A 19,170-nucleotide genomic window follows, 5' to 3' on the forward strand; every position below is an offset into this window, starting at 1 on the left:
GTTGTTTACTACTGATGCCAGGCTGCCGTCAATCCAAGCCGATCAAACCGCACCAACACAATCCTGTTTAACACAAGAAAAACTTTGTATTCCAATATTTAACCATGCTTTTAAGCATCAAAGTCAAACATATTTACTGTTATGAAGAAAGTCATGATTTAAAGCCAAGTTTTAAACTCATAACTGGCTATGACACAGTCTCACTTTAATCCTGGCACCTCTGTAAGACCTGCGAAAAGAAACTGGCAGAGCCGAGACGCCATGATGAAAGATAAGCTTCCTGAAATTTAGCAGAATGGATTACAGACTGTGGGAAACATGTGGTTTCTACTATGTGGACGTTGTTTCTTGGCTAATTTCCCACCAGTGTTGAAATCAACCAGAGCAGCATTTTACTGGTAAAGCTGCTCGAGGTGGAGCTGGTTTCAACTTCTTTATTTACAGTCGGCTTTAATAGTACAGTGGTCTGACCCCTCCAACCCAAAAAAGGGTCTCTGAAGAAATGCCAAGCGGTCACAAATACAACAATAAAGGAAAGATGCTTCTTTAGATTGAGAATTAAACGATGGTCCCTCATTTAAGTTGTAGAAAGCTCATAATTTCCTTCAACTACAAAGAACAAGGAGAGAGAAAAGATCTCAGCAGCACTCTGTATGAAAAGAAATTGTTTTCCTAAAACTGTGTGCATGTGTTGAAGACGTTTAACCTGCAAAAAAGCATTTTAAATGTAATTTTGAGGCAAAGACACCAAACTTTTTAAGCTGTTGATAGCTAAAGACTTGATCGGTGAGGTAATGATCGGGGGCTGCTCTTGTTAGCCTGAACCAAGCATCCTTAAAAAAGAAGGAAAGGTCATCACGTCACTGAATCTTCCTGCCTGTGGTGCTGGTTGTATTAAACTGTATTTTATAAGCTTATAATAAATGTTTGTGTGTAAACTCTAAACCTGAAAAGTAACCAGTGATTAAAGTCGAACAAAGGAAGTGTCGTGGAGTAAAAGTTTAGAGAAGCGTGAAACCACTCCAGTAGTACTTGAGTAAATGTACTCCGTTACATTCCTCCTCTGCATATCTGCATCCATGCAATCAACAATCCCGACCTTTATATTATGCAGAGCAGTTAATCCTGGAAGTAAACACTGCGTGAGCTACGTGCAGTCGGGGTGTTCCCTCCTCGAGCTGCTCTGTGCATCAGCTGACTTTGTTTACCTCGACGGTGCTGACTGGCTCTGGAGGCTCGTTTTCAAGAGAAATGCGTGGGAATATTATCGACTGAGGCTCTGCAGTAAACCGGCTGCTGCCTCACGTTGCACACGAGTGTCACACACACACACACATGTGCACGCACACACCCACACACACACACACACACATGCACACACCTTCCTGTGTACCCAAAACAAAACTGGAAACTGGAAAAACCAAACTGTGGGTGACTCTAATGAGGAGAGCAGGTTGGATCTTGACTCGAGAGACGCTAACGGCCGTTGCCTTTGCCAGCTGTCGGTTCGTTGGCTTTTCAATTGTCTTTCTTTTCAGGGAAGTGCTTTAAAGTCTACCTTTGCTATTCAAAGCAGGGACAAAGGCCAAGGCTGAAAAGCTTTAATGAATCGCAGCTGAGGTCAAAGCTCTCGCTATTCCTGTTTAACCACGCCGGCTTCAAATAGCCTGCAAACAAACACACAATCTCCCTTTACATTAAAACACGGAAATCCAATCGCAGCCACACACACACCCTCTTATATTAGCACTCAGTGTTCCCAGGACTGTTCACTGTCTGGACCGACGCCTGCCTGTATCCTGCTCCTCATTCCTCCCATTCCTCCCAAACGCAGCCACAGACTGCTCCGCTCTCTGTGCTTTATGTCAGACTTCTGCAGCTCGCTCAGTGAAACGCTGCATTCAAAGAGAAAAGTGCAAATAAATAATAAAGTGCTGTTTTGAGAGAGCACCGAGATGAAACGGGGTCAATGAACGAAGGAGCTGTGGGTCGACGTGCATTAACAGGTATATGACTTTGCCGAAGACAAGCCGGCTCTTGTGAGTCGGAGAGTAAATTTGCTTTAGGAGGAAGCAAACACAGTCAGCTGATAGAGGACGAGCAAACAGCCGGGTTACGGACGCAGTAAATGACATCAGCAGTCCGTAGGTGACATGGGAGACGGACAGACTGGCTGTCAGTGTGACTGCGGTCTGAAGTTTGCGCTCTTACAGGCTCTGAAAAGCAGATGACCATGACAATGGGGAGCAAAGGTCAGAAAACAGGAAGCGGACCTCAGCTGTGAGGCACAATAATGGGAAGTCCAATTCATTCATTTTTGTCTCGCAGCAAATGAGAACAGCAGGAACAATTAAACCCGGCGAGATGAGTCATTAAACAAGGTTTTTCTTCTGCTGAGGCAAATGGAACATATAGAGCTGAGACGTCAGCTGAGGATGTGATAGGTCATCCACTTCCTGTGTGATACTCCAGAACCAGAAGCGATTCTGATAAAGCGAGAAGTTCCATGACACCAGAATCTGACCGATCCGCCGGATGACTTGACCACAGCATAAAACTGAGAAACTGAGGAATTTTAGTGACTGAAGGAGCGTTTGATCTCACATGGACGTCACCTGACTCACCCCTCAACCAGTTAGAAACACAAACATGAATCATGAACTTTAAAGTGATACAAAAACACCATTCAGTCCTCGTGGGTGGAAATGATGGCTGTAAAACTGTAGCCGCCTTTGTGAGGGAGCACGAGGACCGCTGAAATTCATGGCAATAAAAAAGCGAAAGAGTGTAAAGTGATGTTTCATGTTTGTTATTGCCAACTTTAATGTTGGTTTTACAGGCCGGTGCGACGCGGCGGACAGGAACTATTACACAGCTCAGCACAATGTGGGGTTGGGATTCTGTGGGCATTTATTTCCTGTTCTCCATCATCAGCGTTGGTTGATTAATGAGGCCAGCACTGATATTGATAAGTTTATACATGAATAAACTACGGCTGTCAAAGTTAACACATTAATAACTTGTTAACGCGACATCCTTTTAACGCCGTTTATTTTTTTTTATGTGCAGTTAACGCTCGGTATTAAAAAGAAAAGAAATGCGCATTGTTTGATTTACGCCCCCCCAAGAGTACAGTCCATGGTGTAAATGTACGTGTTTTTTACTGTTTTATTTTGGTTTTAGCTCGGCGATTAACTAACTTCCGGTTGAGACTTCCTGTATGGATTGGATATATGGCGGCGCCCTTGTCGGCCATCTTGACTGCAGATGGGTACTCTTGGCCATATTTTGATCCCATTTAGGGCAAGGGGATATTTTTTGAGCCTTTTATTTAAGTGTTGAATAAACATTTGCATAAAGCAAGCATATTTGTCCTTTTTTATGCTGTTAAAAGTATTAAGAACATGAAAAAAATACAATAAGGTACATTTAGAAGAGAAAAAAATGTGCCAAAAAAATTGCGATTCATTTGGGATTAATCGTGAGTTAACTAGGAACAAAATGTGATTAATCGTTTGACAGCCCTAGAATAAACCTAACCAAGTCATTGTCTGACAGATAAACCAGTCTACCTGCGTAGGATAAAGGTCCGGTATGCCCGTCACTGGTACACTGCAAAGGTCATGTTGTTTTGGCAACGGTGATATACAGAATGTTGTTTGGGAGTGACTGGCAATTAACCTATTTAGTCATTTAGGTTTGTGCATATTCAACAAAAGCAGCATTGATGGAAACGCAACGTGATTCTGTCTTCACATGAGCACAAATTAAGATTCAGTCGGGAACAAACCCAAACCCGGTGTGCATGAATCTATTTCCAAAAAGAGTTACAAACCAAAAGAAGCGAGGTAAAATCAACATTCCCAGAAATTGACGAGTACACTGTCCAACAGCTGATGAACTAGTCTGAGACAGAACGTGAATCAGAGTTCTGCTTCTGAGTTTGTCTTTTAATCACTTGTCATTTGGAGATTGAGCTTTTATTCTGAAGTCACAGGTCTCCTACTTGAACTCTTGCTGCAGCCGCAGGGACACAAGCAAAATATTTTCGATCACACCTTCTGTTCACCTGCGTGAAGACACTGGTGTCATCATAAAAAAAGACTCATATTGGTTGGAATTTAACTTTTAACACATGATCTTATCGGATCTCATCAAAGGCAAAGACTGAAACTTGTGTGGGAGTGTGTTTCTGCATCAATATGAAACTGTTCCTTTAAGAGTGGGCGAGTGTAGTGAAGAATGTGGGGAGAGGAGAGAGAGAGACAGCCAGACGTGTATTTCCCCGTCCACAGACTCAAACCAGCCTTTAATTAAGTGAGATGTGTGTGTGTGTGTGTGTGTGTGTGTGTGTGTGTGTGTGTGTGGGAGGAAGAAGTCGGCCAGTGCTTCAGTCAAAACACTGAAGGTGTGAGATTTCTTGCAGGTAAAAAAAAAAAAGCAGGGAAATTTCTGTGTGGGGGCTGATAAAAGCACACAGTCTTACAGGAAAGCTGTCACGAAAACATGCTTTTCTGGATGTGACTTGAGGCCACGCTGACGAAATGACGGAACTACATTCAGTAAACAAATACACTTTAATGTGTTGCATTCACATGTTGGAAGCCTGAGGTGCATGCCGTATCCTTGAGACGCGGTTTGGATGCAGCCTCAGATATTTGACGGGTGTTATCCACCCTGCCACAAAAATGATCTTTCAGAAAGAACCAGCAGATACCAGAGGGTGAAAATGTTCTTCCAGACAAGATAGAGGACACATTTGTATTCCTACCTGAGGTGATGTGCACGAAAACGATTGCTTTTTCTATCATTTTGGCATCATATTCGCTGGTATCTGAACACATTCGGGGCTCTTCGGGTTTAGATCTCTTTAATGCCCTGCGTTCAAAGCTCGTCTACCTTCCTGTTACTGTCTCTCTCTCTTCACAAGACTCTCTGGTAACTTCTATAATTCTTGCGCAGAGACGCAGTGAAAAACAAGAGAGCAACATCAAGAGAAAACATTTAAAAGACCGGGGTGGAGTGCGTACTGAAACTCATCCAGGGAAACAGCACTGTTCCCTCTCTCCTCATGTAAGCTGCGGAGCCCCTTCAGGGTCCAGTGACGGTCTCGCTCGCATTCCTTCTCGCTAAGCTTGTTTTTCTGGACACACGGAGGCATGGGCTGGACGTCAGCGGAGCCTGAAAACTCCTCGGATCACTGAACTAATGCACCGCAGGCATGTGCACTTCAGGCCCCACACATGTGACCACCTGAGCCCTGCCAGGTGAAGTCCAGGACACCTGAGTTCTGTCAGCACACCTGCAGGGCCAGCAGGCTACTCAGTTGTCCCTTTCTCTGGTTGGATTACAGTTTTTTCCGACAGAGGAAGGAAAATACAGACACAGACTTATAATCACTGTGACAAACTTGAATTTCTCAAACTCTACAGCCATGACTGCAGCCATGTGAGGCTCTACTTCAAGCTAAACTCTAAAAATCAACATGCTAGCAACACATCCTCATACCTCAGTGAAAAGGAAGTTAGGCATTGCCTGCTAAAATGACATATATCACCATTTCCCAAAACGACACCGGACCTGCATCATATGCTTGCAGTTTGGTTAGGTTCAAGAAAACATCGCAGTTTTGGTTTCAGCACCTACATTTAGTACTTTTTTAGTTTCACACTGGTCGCAAACTGCATATTGAACCCTGTGCATGTTTAACCCAACGGTCCAACCCTTCCTGGTTTCCTCGCTCTTTATACCACGTCACCTGACTTCCTCCTTTGCTACCGTAAGAATGAATACAGCCACTAGAGGTCGCCACCTAAAAATACATGTTTATTCTGCTGAGGACGGGCCGATGCCAACATGCTGATGTTTAGCAAGCGCAACAAATACCATGTCCTTTGTCATTTCACATTTAGTGTCAAGGTCATGGTGGCGTTAAGAGGACACATCTGGGGGCCACCAGAGCAGTAATGATGATTTCACAGCTAATTGACAAATTCAGTTGAGGAGGTATGGAGATGCATTGGCAGCTTCACCTCTCACATGATGACGAAGCAGTCGGTCTGCATGTTTTTGCGTTCATCTTTCTTTCCTGGCTCCTGCATCAAGCCTTCAAGTGCTTCTTCTACTAAACCAACAATGACACAAGTTCAAATACAGTTTAAGTGCTTTTCTACTATGCAAAGTAAGGATCATGAGGTCTTAAGTATTAGCTTTCAGCAGTTTAACAAATACAGCATCTGCCCACAGAAACCTGCCACAGGGGGAATAAATAAGACACAGGAAAAACAGAAGCAGAGAGACGTTTGGGGAGGTGAAGCTATCAGCTCTGCTCCTCCTTGACCTTCAGTGGGCGTCTTTGATCACGTGATGTCGCTGAGAACCGACACTTATCTCTATTATTAATCAGTGCACGTTACGCCATGTCGTCACATCGGCCTGTTCCCTCAGGAACGCTTCTTCCCGTCTGTCTCACGCCTCTCAGATTTCTTCCCCAGAACCTGATACAGTTTCAGTTGACACCTATTTCCTCAAGACATACTGTCCGAGCTGGATGTTTTGGTTGGAGGCTCCGGGGGCTTTGTTGACTTGGTGGATTCTGACCTCATATACACAACATGTTCCCGCAGATGATAACACAACACATGAGAAAATATGTAAGAGAGCAAGTGGATGACGGGGAGAGTTACAGCTTCTTTTCATTTCTTTTTAAAAACAAAATCTATGTAGAACTGACCACAAAGATGTGGCTCAAGTGATATGAGATACGAGCTCATGTTGTTCACATTTGCACAGTTACATGAAGTGTTTTCAACAAGGCTGTGAGGATCTTCGCTTGAATGTGTGAAAACGAGGAAAAAACATCACGTGCCTTGAGATAATCTCGAGAAGAAGAAAAAAAAAAACCTCCATGAGTCAATATTTAGTTTAAAAAGAGGTCATATTATGCTTTTGGGGTTTCTGCCTCTCCTTTGTTGTGTTATGTTGTATTGTTGTGCATGTGAAAGGTTTGCAAAGTAAAGAAGTTGGCGCCAAAGGAAGAAAATAACACTCCTACACTGTCTGGTTTGGAGTCGAGCCTCTACTTCTGCAACTTATGTGCATCACTATGTAACCGCCGTTATATCTATATACTTATACATGTATTATAAGATATATACACTCTAGTCAGTCAGCAGATATACAGTGAATGAACGAACACAATTCTTTTTTTTCTCAAAGCAGATGAAAACCCTTTTTGCAATCAAGTGAGCGCCAAGAGGTCAAAAAAGCTCCAGCAGCGCTTGTAGATTATATAAAACAACTTTATTTTAAGACGTTTTTAAGACGTTTCTGCTTTCAGTCTTCATCAGGAGGCCACTGGGTTCAAAGACTGAATTTCAGCGAATGCCTCTGTCGCTCTCCACACGGACTGTTTACCTGCGTGCAACAAATGCCTACTCATACTTTATTGATCAATACTGCTCATGCTACAACTGGAAACCGGGACGCTTCCTATACCAAAGTGTTGGGCGTCTTAAGAGAGATGATGATGGCGCCCAATTTCCTCCAAAGAGAGTTTCTCATCGGGCACCATGCCGTGCTGTAGTTTGCACACAGACTTTACAGTAAAGGATTATTGCCTTAATTGCAAGTGCACAAATGTTCAGTTCCAAATTGGTTTATTTAATCTTGACAAACTTCTTCACAGCCTCTGTGATGGTTTGAAAATTCAAATCTTGTCCAGTCAGACTTGTTTGCAGCCAGAGTGCAGATTTCCCAGATACCAGCGGTCACTTTGGTGAGTTCATATTGTCACAACCAACTGGGATGATGTCCAAACCCAACACATGACAAACAGGGATTCATACTGGACAGTGAGCTCATATCGGCTGCGTTTCAGCTCTGATCGGCTCTAATTGTGATTTCTCATCAGAATGGTGGCAGGAAGACGAGCGGTGACAAATATCAACAATCCTTTTGAAGGGGGGGATTCAGCCGAGCTCGCAGGAAGTGTGGGGTTAACTCAGGGAAACACAAAGTGCAGCACGCAGCACATTCAAGATCAAACACACTCGGAGGTCAGATAACTTATCGCGGACTTATCAGAGGAATGTTACCGTCAGTCAGCAGCAGCTGAGGTCAGAGAACAAACTGCAGCGTGAACGCTTCAAGTAACATGAAGTAGACTAAATGTTTGATTAGAACTACTGTGGCAGCAGATGGTTTGTAGCTCCAGTTGAACTAAACACAGCGTAGTAAGGTAACATAAAATGATTGTGAAAAGTTAAATGTATGTACTGAAATTACTAATCGTTTCCTACAATCACACATCGGGGTATCAGGTTTCTAAATACTTCCGGCCGGAGGGTTTGAACACTTGTTCCTGCTCATAAAATATTAAAATAGCCGAGAAATGACATGACACCCACGTGACGTGTCGTATTCTCTTCCGGTGTCCTTGAACCCAAGTGTATATTACTCTTTGTGTGTGTGTGTGTGTGTGTGTGTGTGTGTGTGTGTGTGTGTGTGTGTGTGTGTGTGTTTGGGGGGGAGAGGAATAAGATGAGGTGAATGTTTACTCACGTGCAGCCACGAGTAGGAGGTTGTTGTTTATAGCTCATTTCCGATGTCAACCCGTAAATACTCTCAATATTTCCTGTGTTGGTGCCATGTAGGAGTCTATTTTATGTGAGACGTTCAAGCAATTCGTCAGATTTTCAAATAGCAACAACATGAAGATAAGAGATGAAAAAAGGGTATTAGTTTACAGCCCTTGAGGCGACATGCTGCGATCATTTCACTGCTCTTTTATGATCGAATATGAAAAGATGGCATCTGTGCCGCGTGTTAACGTGCGTTTGTGACGGTAATATGTTGGCGGCGACACTGTAGCTCCAGTTTGTGTCTCAGATGTAATCACTGTTGCAAACTTGAAGTTCACCAGTAGATAAAAGCTTGTAGGAACTCTCACGTGAACGCCAAATGTGAAATGGGAGCCAACAGCTGGTTAGCTTGGCTAAATTTAAAGACTTGAAACAGGGTGAAACAGAAACAAAATCCCCCTGGCAGCGCTTCTGACGCTTATAAACACATTATATCTCTGGATTGAACGTCTCTACTCGCTGCCTGTCAACAACACGGTGAGGAGAAGACTCAAGGAAGTCACTGCAGCCCGCCAACATATTACCCCTCATAAAAACATGTTTTTACTGTTCGGTTCCTGCAAAGACTAAACAAACATAATAAAGCGTGTTAATTAATAAGCCTTACAGGTGCTTGTAGGTGTATTTTTGACTTGGGGAAACAGCTAGATGGCTCTGTCCACTTTACAGCCTTTTAGCTTACAAACATGGGAGTGGTATGGATTATCTTATCTACTTGTCAAACAGGAAGTAAATAAGCATATAACCCGATATGTCTGACCATCCTTAAAAACGTGATGGATCATGTTACATTATTTCCTACAATTTGAACGCGTCCTCATACCTGGAGTAAATGACAGATGTGTTTTCTGCCGGTGACTCTCAAAACGAGACATGTCCATTGGAGAGTGTCAGCGAAAGGCACGTGGTGACATTATGAAACTGTCGCAGGTCGGCTAGATTGGATTTTCCTGGATTTTTGTGCTCCTTTTTCCGTTATAGCAACAACATTTCCCCAAAGAAGATGAAACTCACCCTCGTACCGCCAGCGACAAGCATGCTGGAACTTCATCGCACGGGCGCAGTTTGGTTACGTTTACACAACGAATTAAGTTGGTTAGGTTGAGTAAAATATTGTGGCTTGGATTTGAATAAAAAAGTTGTATAACCAATGTGACATTATATAAGTGACTTGCTTATTATTCATACTACTTCCTCCTTTGTTGCTATACTAACTACTACGGCCACTAGAGGTCGCCACCATGATTGTAATCAGCTGCTTGAACAATCAACTAATATAGTCGACTATCTAAAGATGACAACCTGTGTGAACCTACACTGCACACTAGATAGAATAATGGACATTTCCAAAAAAAAGTTCTATTTGTCGTATTTTTCTTTACATTCTTTTAGCAGAGCCACAGCCCAAGAAGGAGGAAAAAACTATAAGTACACTGCAAAACAACTTCCCTGTAGTAGTCTGAGGATGTATTTAGAACCATTTTCTTCTGTGTTTTCTGTTGCAATGCTGCAAACTCGTGATGTATGGTATAAGAAAAACTGGTCATCTGTTTGTCATGTGGAAAGTCATTCCTTTCATTCTATTTTTATACACAAGTACAGAAATTGTGTGAGTGCCAAATACCTGCTGTCTGCCATCTCATCTGACTAAAGAGGTTTTTATTTCATTTTCCCCGACTTCCTGGTTCCTCGTGAGATCCGGGAACATTAAGTAAGTGCATTAGCGGTGATGCTAAATCAACCCAACACTACAGAACAGAGCGGCCACAGAATCGAGTCGGTCAAAACAACAAACCTCTGGTCAGCAGATGAAGAGACACGTGTGATGCGTCTCATGAAGAGCTTTCCTTCATACAGACCCAGTTAGTGTAAATGCTCTGTAGCTCACTGGTGAATAAGCAAACACAGAAATGCAAACAACAGCTCCTGCGCAAACAGACTCGGATCAGATGACGGCCGTATGTTCTGCTGCAAACATGCGTATGTGCACTTTTCATGCTGATGCACACCGGATAGCACCTGGCAGCTGGCTGGGACTTTCATTATTGTTCATTAAGCACGCAAGTGAAATAAAGTGGTCAGGTGCATGTGGTGTGAAAACATGGAAAGCAAAACACACCACACACACACACACACACACACACAGGTGTTTGTGTGACATTTAAGTCGAAACCTGCATGAAGGTTTTTCTCTTGCCTGACAAAGAATACACACAACAGTGCAGCAGAGACTGGAGGCCTCGTGTTCTGCACACAGGAGACACATTACGCAGCACCGTTTTTCAATTAGAAGTATTAATGTTCATTTCTAAGGTTGGTTTTCCCATCAGCAACAGAGATTATTTTTGTGAAAGCTAAGAAAAAAAACAGAACCAAGACAGAGCACTAAGGAGCTTGTCAGCGATCTGATTAGTTAACTGATACTGATCCATCATAATTGCTTTAACCTCCGCATGGTAATCCCACCGCCCACGCAGTCATTTCTCAGGGATTTTGATCCCGCCCTCGCCCTATTGATCTCACATACAGCGCTGATAAGCCTCCGCTTCATTTAGAAGAAAAATATTCCCATATCTGATTTTGAGCCAACAGCTTCCTGTTAATACCGCATGTATGGCTACAGGGTTGGGTGCAACAGTCATATCACACCTAATGTGAGATAATGCAAATGTAATGCAAATTCAAAAAAGGCACCTGAGGCCAATTTGTATGTTTCCACAGTGAATTGAAAAATGTCTATGCAGTGTCGACCCGAGTACGAGGACATTAACAGCAAAATGAATCATTAACTCTGTTTTGATTGAGTCAAAATGTTCCACAATAAAGCAATAAAAACATTAAACTGTTAATGATTTTTCTGTTTTGAAGCAGTTAACACCTAAGAGTTCCTTCAGTGTTGAGTGAGCAGTTGAAATGGTAAAATATCAGTAACCCTCCAGTAACTCCCATCACATCATTTGAGTTCATTATATTCACATTTGAGACATTTAGCTGATGAGAAAATATAGCGGTTTAAAGAATAATACCAGCAGCTTTAATTTTTTTGGTTTTTGGTTCATACAGAAGTCAGAAATATATAATAAATATATATATGGCATCGATGTCGAGCAATACAACCACTACTGGGCAAGAAACAATCAAATCGGTCTCGTATGGACCTCCACTTTAAATTCACCGCCATCAAGTCTCCACCCAGCTGGTTTCTGGTTACTGTTTGTCTCTGTGTCTGGATGAAGGAACATCATACAGATGTTTTAAACGTCTCACCAACTAGAATAAAGATCAGCCTTTATTAAAAAAATCGTGCAGAATTACAGACGAAATGAAATCAGAGAACGGACTGAAGGTTCTGTCTGTGTCCGTATCTAACGTTGAGCATAAATTAGCCTTAAAGCAGCTGGACGCTCAACCTGACAGGCCTGGTGGTTTGTTACATAGAACCAGCTCAAAAGGCACAGATAGAGACTCTTCAACCAATCAGATCTGTGGGGGAGAGCTACCACCATCGCAGCTCGCTGGTAATTTAACCTCTAGAGACTCTATAAGATCAGAGAAGAGCAAAGACATCTATTCCAATGAGAGAAGCCTTCAGTGGCGCTCTTTGTTCTTCTGTCAATGAATTATGCTCTCTGTTTCTGATATAACTGATCCCGCAGCAGCTTCGCTAACCGCTTCAGAAGCTGCTACAGTTGTTTTTCAAAGGACACCGATTGGTTCAACCATTGTGTTCAGCCACAAGAGTTTAGCATGAAGCCTCGCGATGTAACTAAGCACTGTAGTATATGGCAAATGTTATTAAAACGTGAGTATGTAATGTTTGTTTGATGGGGACTATTTTCAGCGGTGGATTAATACACATTTGGTGCTCTAGTCAGTAATTCCAGCGTCAGGACAAAGTACCCATGATTTGGTCAAAAGACACGACATGTGTGCGGTTCACTGATGTGTTTTTGGACAACAATGAAGCTCTTTGATACAAATGAAAGAAAGTGCCCTGTACCAGGTACAGCTGATCGTAGGATTAATTCATTGTTGGTTTCGTTCTCTCCATCAGATTTGTTGGCGATCAGAAAAATAAAAGATTATCTGCGGCTTTATCCTTTAAGATGTTGATCAAAGGGAACTGGCTGTTTACGGACACACGTGACCTTTTTGCTGAACTGCTAAACCTCTTTGCTGATTTAAAGAACTTTGATTGAATTCTAGTACCAGTGGATTTAGACACTAAAAACACTGGATTAAACCAGCGCTCAACCGTACGAAATATCACAAATATTTAGGATAATTCTGAAAAAAATCCATCTGATGAGCATTCATGACAGAATTTGAGGGGATTATCTTTTTTAAAGAGTGTTTTTTTTTTTTTCGTCATACACTGAGCAACCTTTTCTTTGCCTCTGTGAAATGACAGACTAACAAAACAGGGATCAACACTTTACCCAACAGCTTTCTTTCTGGTAATGTGACGGCGACAGGCTGAAGCTGGCAGGCCCTCTTTGTGTCTTTGGTTATCAGCTAAACGCTTATTTTGTCTGTGCTGTAATCCCCCCCATCGTCATCCATGGGGGAGGATGAAAGACTGCAGCCCTGACCCAAATTCACAGAAAAGCACGGAGAGACAAAACAATAGCAAAGCTTATAGAAAAGCCCCTAATTAACGTTTTTTATAGGTGTGTAGCTGTGTAGGTGCGTAGGTGCACTCTGCGGTTTGCAACAGGGGAACCACGCACTGAAAACAGTCATTTCACCTGCCTAGTCAAACATTTATCAGAGCCAGGACAACACCTAATGCTCTGACAATAGGTCATTTTCATGGTTGGCAGATTACACCCACTCAGTGTGAACAGTGTGAGCTGAGCTGGTATCAGTTTGGTGCTCTGTAGGGTAAAATCTGAGCAGGGAACGTGAACAGAAAGTGCTTTCCCCCTGCTCACCCCAGTAACCCAATCAGATCCACCAACAGACTCTGTATCACTGAGGAGATCCCACATGTGACTGAGCGTAACTGTATGAGTGTCAGGCAGAAGGTGACCGGATTCAAAACGGTTTGAAGAAAGTACCTAAGATCCGTTTAATGATATCAGCTGCCATAAAATGTCTCAACTGGTAGCTTATGAATGGGATTCCCACCAATGTTGGGAAGGGTACCGGTAAGATACTAGTTAGAAAGTCCCACTAGGAACTGGAGGGAAACAACAATCTCAACTGATTCTCTAGGACTACAGTCATGTCTTTTAGACCTTTGATAATGATACCTGATCTGTGTTGCCAACCAGTGGCTTGATCTGTTTTATGAACAGTGATAAACTTAATGTCCATAATTGTTTTGTGTGTTGTATGTATATTTGTTAAATTTTTTTAAATTTAAACTGAGTTTTTGGCCTCATCCACACTAATACCAATATTTATTCTAAGCTGATATTTTTACACTCTGATTCTTAAAAAAAATAACAAATCTCCCATACAGCCTTGGTTTTACAAAATATATCCATGTATGCGAGGACATGAGAACAATTACAGATGCTGAAAATAGGCATGCCGGACCAGTAAAAGTCAGCATTACTGAAACCGCCCAAGAAACGAAAGCTAAGAGTTATTAATCTTTGTGGACGGACGACAAGGTGGAGTTGCTGCTATAAGAAAGCAACAATGGGAATGTGCAAAATGAGTTGTTATGTCATCGTTTCCCCAAACACTCTATTATTATTTTTCTAAATCTCTATTTTCATGTCCTTTTTGCAAAGTATGTGTATTAGTGTGGGTAAAGCCTTGGAGCATAGTGATGATTGACTTTGAGGACACACTTTGGTTAGAGACAGTGATTGTGATGATCATTTTTACTTGTTAACTCTGTGATTTCATTCGCAGTGAAGCCGCAGTGATCAGGGATTGTATTCCTGCACTTAAACACGCTGATGAAGGCTGGCAATGTTTTGTGTATTGCCAGACAGATGATTAAATTCATCAAAACTCCCCATTTCTTCTTCATATGAATACATGTATCTAGGATGACGCAACCGCTTGTTTACATGGATTTATCTCTTTGTGGTTTGAAAGCGTGAACCTAAAAGAACACAAATGGAAGAAAAATGTCAAAGTTTCAACTCTGGTTTGGATCAGAGAAAAACAAACTGTAGGTGTGAACGCACCCATGTAATTTTCCACGTCGACTCTCTAATGCTCGTCTGATGGAACTGCAGTGTTGGAAATATAAACATGTTCACTCAGTGTCGAACTGAGGTCAAACAGTGTGTGCTCAAAACAAGCGATGGCCTACGTTAGAATCCCTCCTACATCTATATGTGACTGATGGGTCAGGTTAACAAGATCAAGTTAATCCTTTAACACAGTTTGTCCCACTTAGGGGTGATGAATGAGGCAGACGAGCAAACAATTAACGACATTAGGAAGGACGGAGAAAATTAGTTGGAGAGTTAAATGACAAACAAATTGTGGTTTGAGACTTGACGATAACATCGTTCAAACTCTGATGTACGTTTTAAGATTTGTGGTCTCTTGAACATCAACAGTACTTTTGAGACTTTCTGTTTGTATTTAAAACAGAAAGTCTCTGATAGATCCTGCTGGTCTACATTTGATTAATCAGCCTTACAGAAAACAAGTCAGTCAGACATGTTGACAATTATATTGCTCTGTAGTTAATGAACTCCATACAATTGTTCTCGACTATTTGCTTTCGATTTTCTTTCAGTTTAGTTTTGGTTTCTCTATGAATAGTGCCAGAAAACGCCCCCCAGAATTCCACTGGTGGTAAACAGTTGTCTTTCTTCATTCATGCTGTAATCTGTGCAAATATTGGTAAGACATTGGGGGAAAAACACTGGTTGTCAAATCAGGGATGGAGAAACAGGCTGTTGCCTCAGATTGAATGAAAAGGGAAAGTCATGAAGGCAAACTCGCTTTCTTCAGCAAACTTTCCATCAACACGGTCACATTAATTCCAATCACATCAACTGGCAATGGCCAGCTGATGAGGAGAGAGATAAGAATCCTTAAACCCTTTCAAACCCTTTTCAAACAAATAGTACCGTGAACTAAAGGGGCCCTGGGAAGATCACTGAGAGGGCTAAAGACACATTCCTGCTTGTGTTTCCAAGATGTCTGAGGAACCTTGAATGTACCAGCCCTGCTTCAGGCTTCTGAATTGCCTTTCACGCTTTTCAATGATGGTTGTTTCCCCTAGTTGGAAAACCTGTGCCAATAAGAGCTTTGGAACGCTGAAGAATGTGGGCATCATCTTCATGAGCCAGAATCTGAATCCATACACAAACAAGTAACAGGAAAAGTTCCTGCAGTCGAAAGGGGCTAAATGACTGAAGTGTTGAACCGACAGGAACATCACCCATTGGCTTCTGGACTGCTGTTTCGAGTCTGGCATTACGTCCAGAAGTGACCATATTTGGATGAGAGAATTGAGCTGGGGAGGAAATCCTGATTGGATATGACTCAGAACCCAAGGACATGCCGTGGTATCAACTTGTCATTCACAAGGTGGCCATTTTACTCTAAATATGACCATTTAAAACCCCCCACCATTTATAAAATGTATTGAAGAATATATATAAGTAGCAATTAAGATCATAAAACTTAGTTACTGAGGTAATGAATCAAGTCAGATGTAGGGTTATTTTCTCATAAACTTATGCACAATTGGACTTCTGTTTTCATTTGCCCTCTGGTGTCCAAGCTCCATCCGGATTTTTATATGGTAAACAGCAGGCCCCCAGACACACAGCCCTGGGTTGAAACACTGCAGATGGCTGTGATGATCAGGGCTTATTCAACGCCAAAACCAACATGTTCTCGTTCGAAACTTGCAAATGCAGCAGCTTGGTAAGTGGGCTTGAGCCTCAAACCAGGACGTTCTACATTGTGCAATCAAGTTAGCAATAAAATGTCATCTGCATCATCTGGTTAGACTTTAAGAACAAAGCTTGCTGACAAACCATTCACATAAAAGTATGTCATATGACTTTTGGACTGTAACCTTGTCAACCTTGTGTTTTGGTTAGGTTTAGGAAAAGATCGTATTTTGGAACTTACGTCAGGTAACTTATGCAATTGGTATATGATGTGACATTTGCGTAACAAAACTTAAAATCAAATCACTCTTGACTCTCGGTCATAAACAGGTGGCAAACCGCACTGATGTGTCATACAGTCCACTGCATGATACATCCCACCACCCGACCACCCCGACTCAGACTTTATTCACTCTTTCTACCACTGCATAAGAAGATCGTTTCATTACGTGATGGTCAAAGAGGTATTTGTCATGTTGGGAGTGACAGTGAGCTGCTGGAACACTTCACAGCAGTTTGTAACATTCAGAGACTGGATTTTAAAACTCTGAAGTCATTTACAATTAGTTAAACAAGAAACTGCATCCATGCACGTGTCGGTCACAGTTCATCTCTAATCTCTTACCAGAAACTACCCAGACTTGAACAGTGTGGTCTGATTAGTCATGTTGGCCAAATCGTAGACATTATTGGGCAACGAGTCATTGTGTTTCCCCCCTTTTGGAGCACTTTTGCCTGACCACCTAAAAATTTGTGGTTTTGCTTGAATTGTAACTTTTGATCCGACACACCGCCATGAATCATTTCCTCAAGGGTCTGTGTTCGTTTTCTGCTGACCAAGTGCTGATCCCAGCTTCAGATGAGGGAAGACAAGGGGGTGTAATTATTCTGCCGACGATGAGGTCATCTCATGAACTTCTCCTCGACTCACCCTCGGGCTAAAAACAAGGATTTCAACACACTCATCCATTCAGCGAGCGACACGGCCAAAAACATGTGATCCGAAGATGCATGACTCCACGCTGGCAATAGCAAAATGATAATCGGTCATATGCTGAGCTTCTCCAAATGACCACATGAACGGGTGACTATCAGCAGCACGGTTGTTTTTTTTCAAACACAATGCTTCCCATTCAGATGGGATCAATGGCTTTTGACCCCTGAGCTCCACAGATTGTTATGTGAAATGTTGGAGACTGTAGACGCCAACAGATCAGCATCAATGCTCGGCAAACATGTGGTTTCAAAACAAAAGCTGGAGGCCGGCGGGGTTGGGAGGGGGGGGCTAACAAACTGTAACTGACACTGACCATTTGACCCTCCACCCACCTGACGGCTTAACCAGACAAAACAACATAACACCTCGGAGCACTGGGGTCAAACAAGTCCGGACCTGTCACAGTTTGACCCTGAAACACCTCAAGTCAATAGCAGGAGACGCCTCGCTGCTAAGTCACGGAGCTTCTGCAAATACAACGTACAGGATCACCGGCGAGTGCGTCTCCTGTCACAGTTAATGTAGGTGCAGTGACTAAAAAGGAAATGGGTGACCTACTTCTCACATGTTTGTCACCCAGTTTCATGCTTTCCCACTTCCCTGACAACCGTGTCGTCAACAAAAGAGCAGTGTGCAGAAAAGTTTGATATTAGCATCCTCAACCACGGTTGGTTGACTGCTGCTTTTGGAAGTCTCATCTCTGATTGATTTCAGATTGATTTATATGTTATTGCTTTCTGTTTTGTCTATTCATGCCCTCATATGCCTGCATGATAAAGTACAGTATAGCAAATGATGTAGAAAATAGATTTTGACACACAAAAATATGAAGATTGAATGACTTGGTACGTGTGCAGACAAAACCTGGTTACTGATTAAGGCAGGAAGTCAGAGCCTGTTTACTGCACTGCAGTAACCTGGTTACTCATGTGATGACACACAGCTGGTCAGGAGTCAGAACTGACCTAAACCTCATTTTTAAACCAAAGCAGGCTTAGGAAGTACGACCATTTACGGAGTAAGAGAACAATATTGTGGGTAATGTAGGCTCCAGGTTTTGAAAAGCAGGCCACTGGTCAAGCACTACACTCATATAAAACTGTTTGACCCATAATGAACTGAAGTGCTCAGAAGCTATACAGCAGAACCAGAGCCATCGCTGTTTTTTTTTTAACACAATGCAACTTAACCACAGTTACAGAGTAGCATCACCGTCTGCAGTTTACAGCCAATAAGGCTGCCAAACGTCCGACCGCAGTTCAAGTCACAACAGTGAATATTTTTAAAGACACCTGAGGATATTTTCAGCTGTTTGTGGCAAGAGACGCGGCTGTTTATTTTAGGAGACCTGCGGACATTTTTGTGGCGACCTAAACTGTCTTTTTTTCCACTGAAAGTCAAACCAATCCGTGCCCATGGTGACCAAAAAGGGTATTTAAAGCCAAACCATGATATTTTACTAACCCTAACCAGGTGATTATTGTGCCTAAACCTAACCGGAGAAAAAGCACAACCATGGACAAGAAAAGACATTTGAACATAAAAAAAGTCCAGTTTGAACTTATCTGTGGTTTTGCAGCAACATACTTAACTAACATTTATTCTGACGATTGGGTTGTTCAAAATGGCCAAGAAATCAGCTTCTTAAGGAGAAATCAGACGAGTAGAGCTTCTTTTATTCCCTTACTGAGGCTGAACTGCCAAACCTG

The sequence above is a fragment of the Sparus aurata genome, chromosome 17, assembly GCF_900880675.1.
Source record: "Sparus aurata chromosome 17, fSpaAur1.1, whole genome shotgun sequence".
NCBI lineage: Eukaryota > Metazoa > Chordata > Actinopteri > Spariformes > Sparidae > Sparus > Sparus aurata.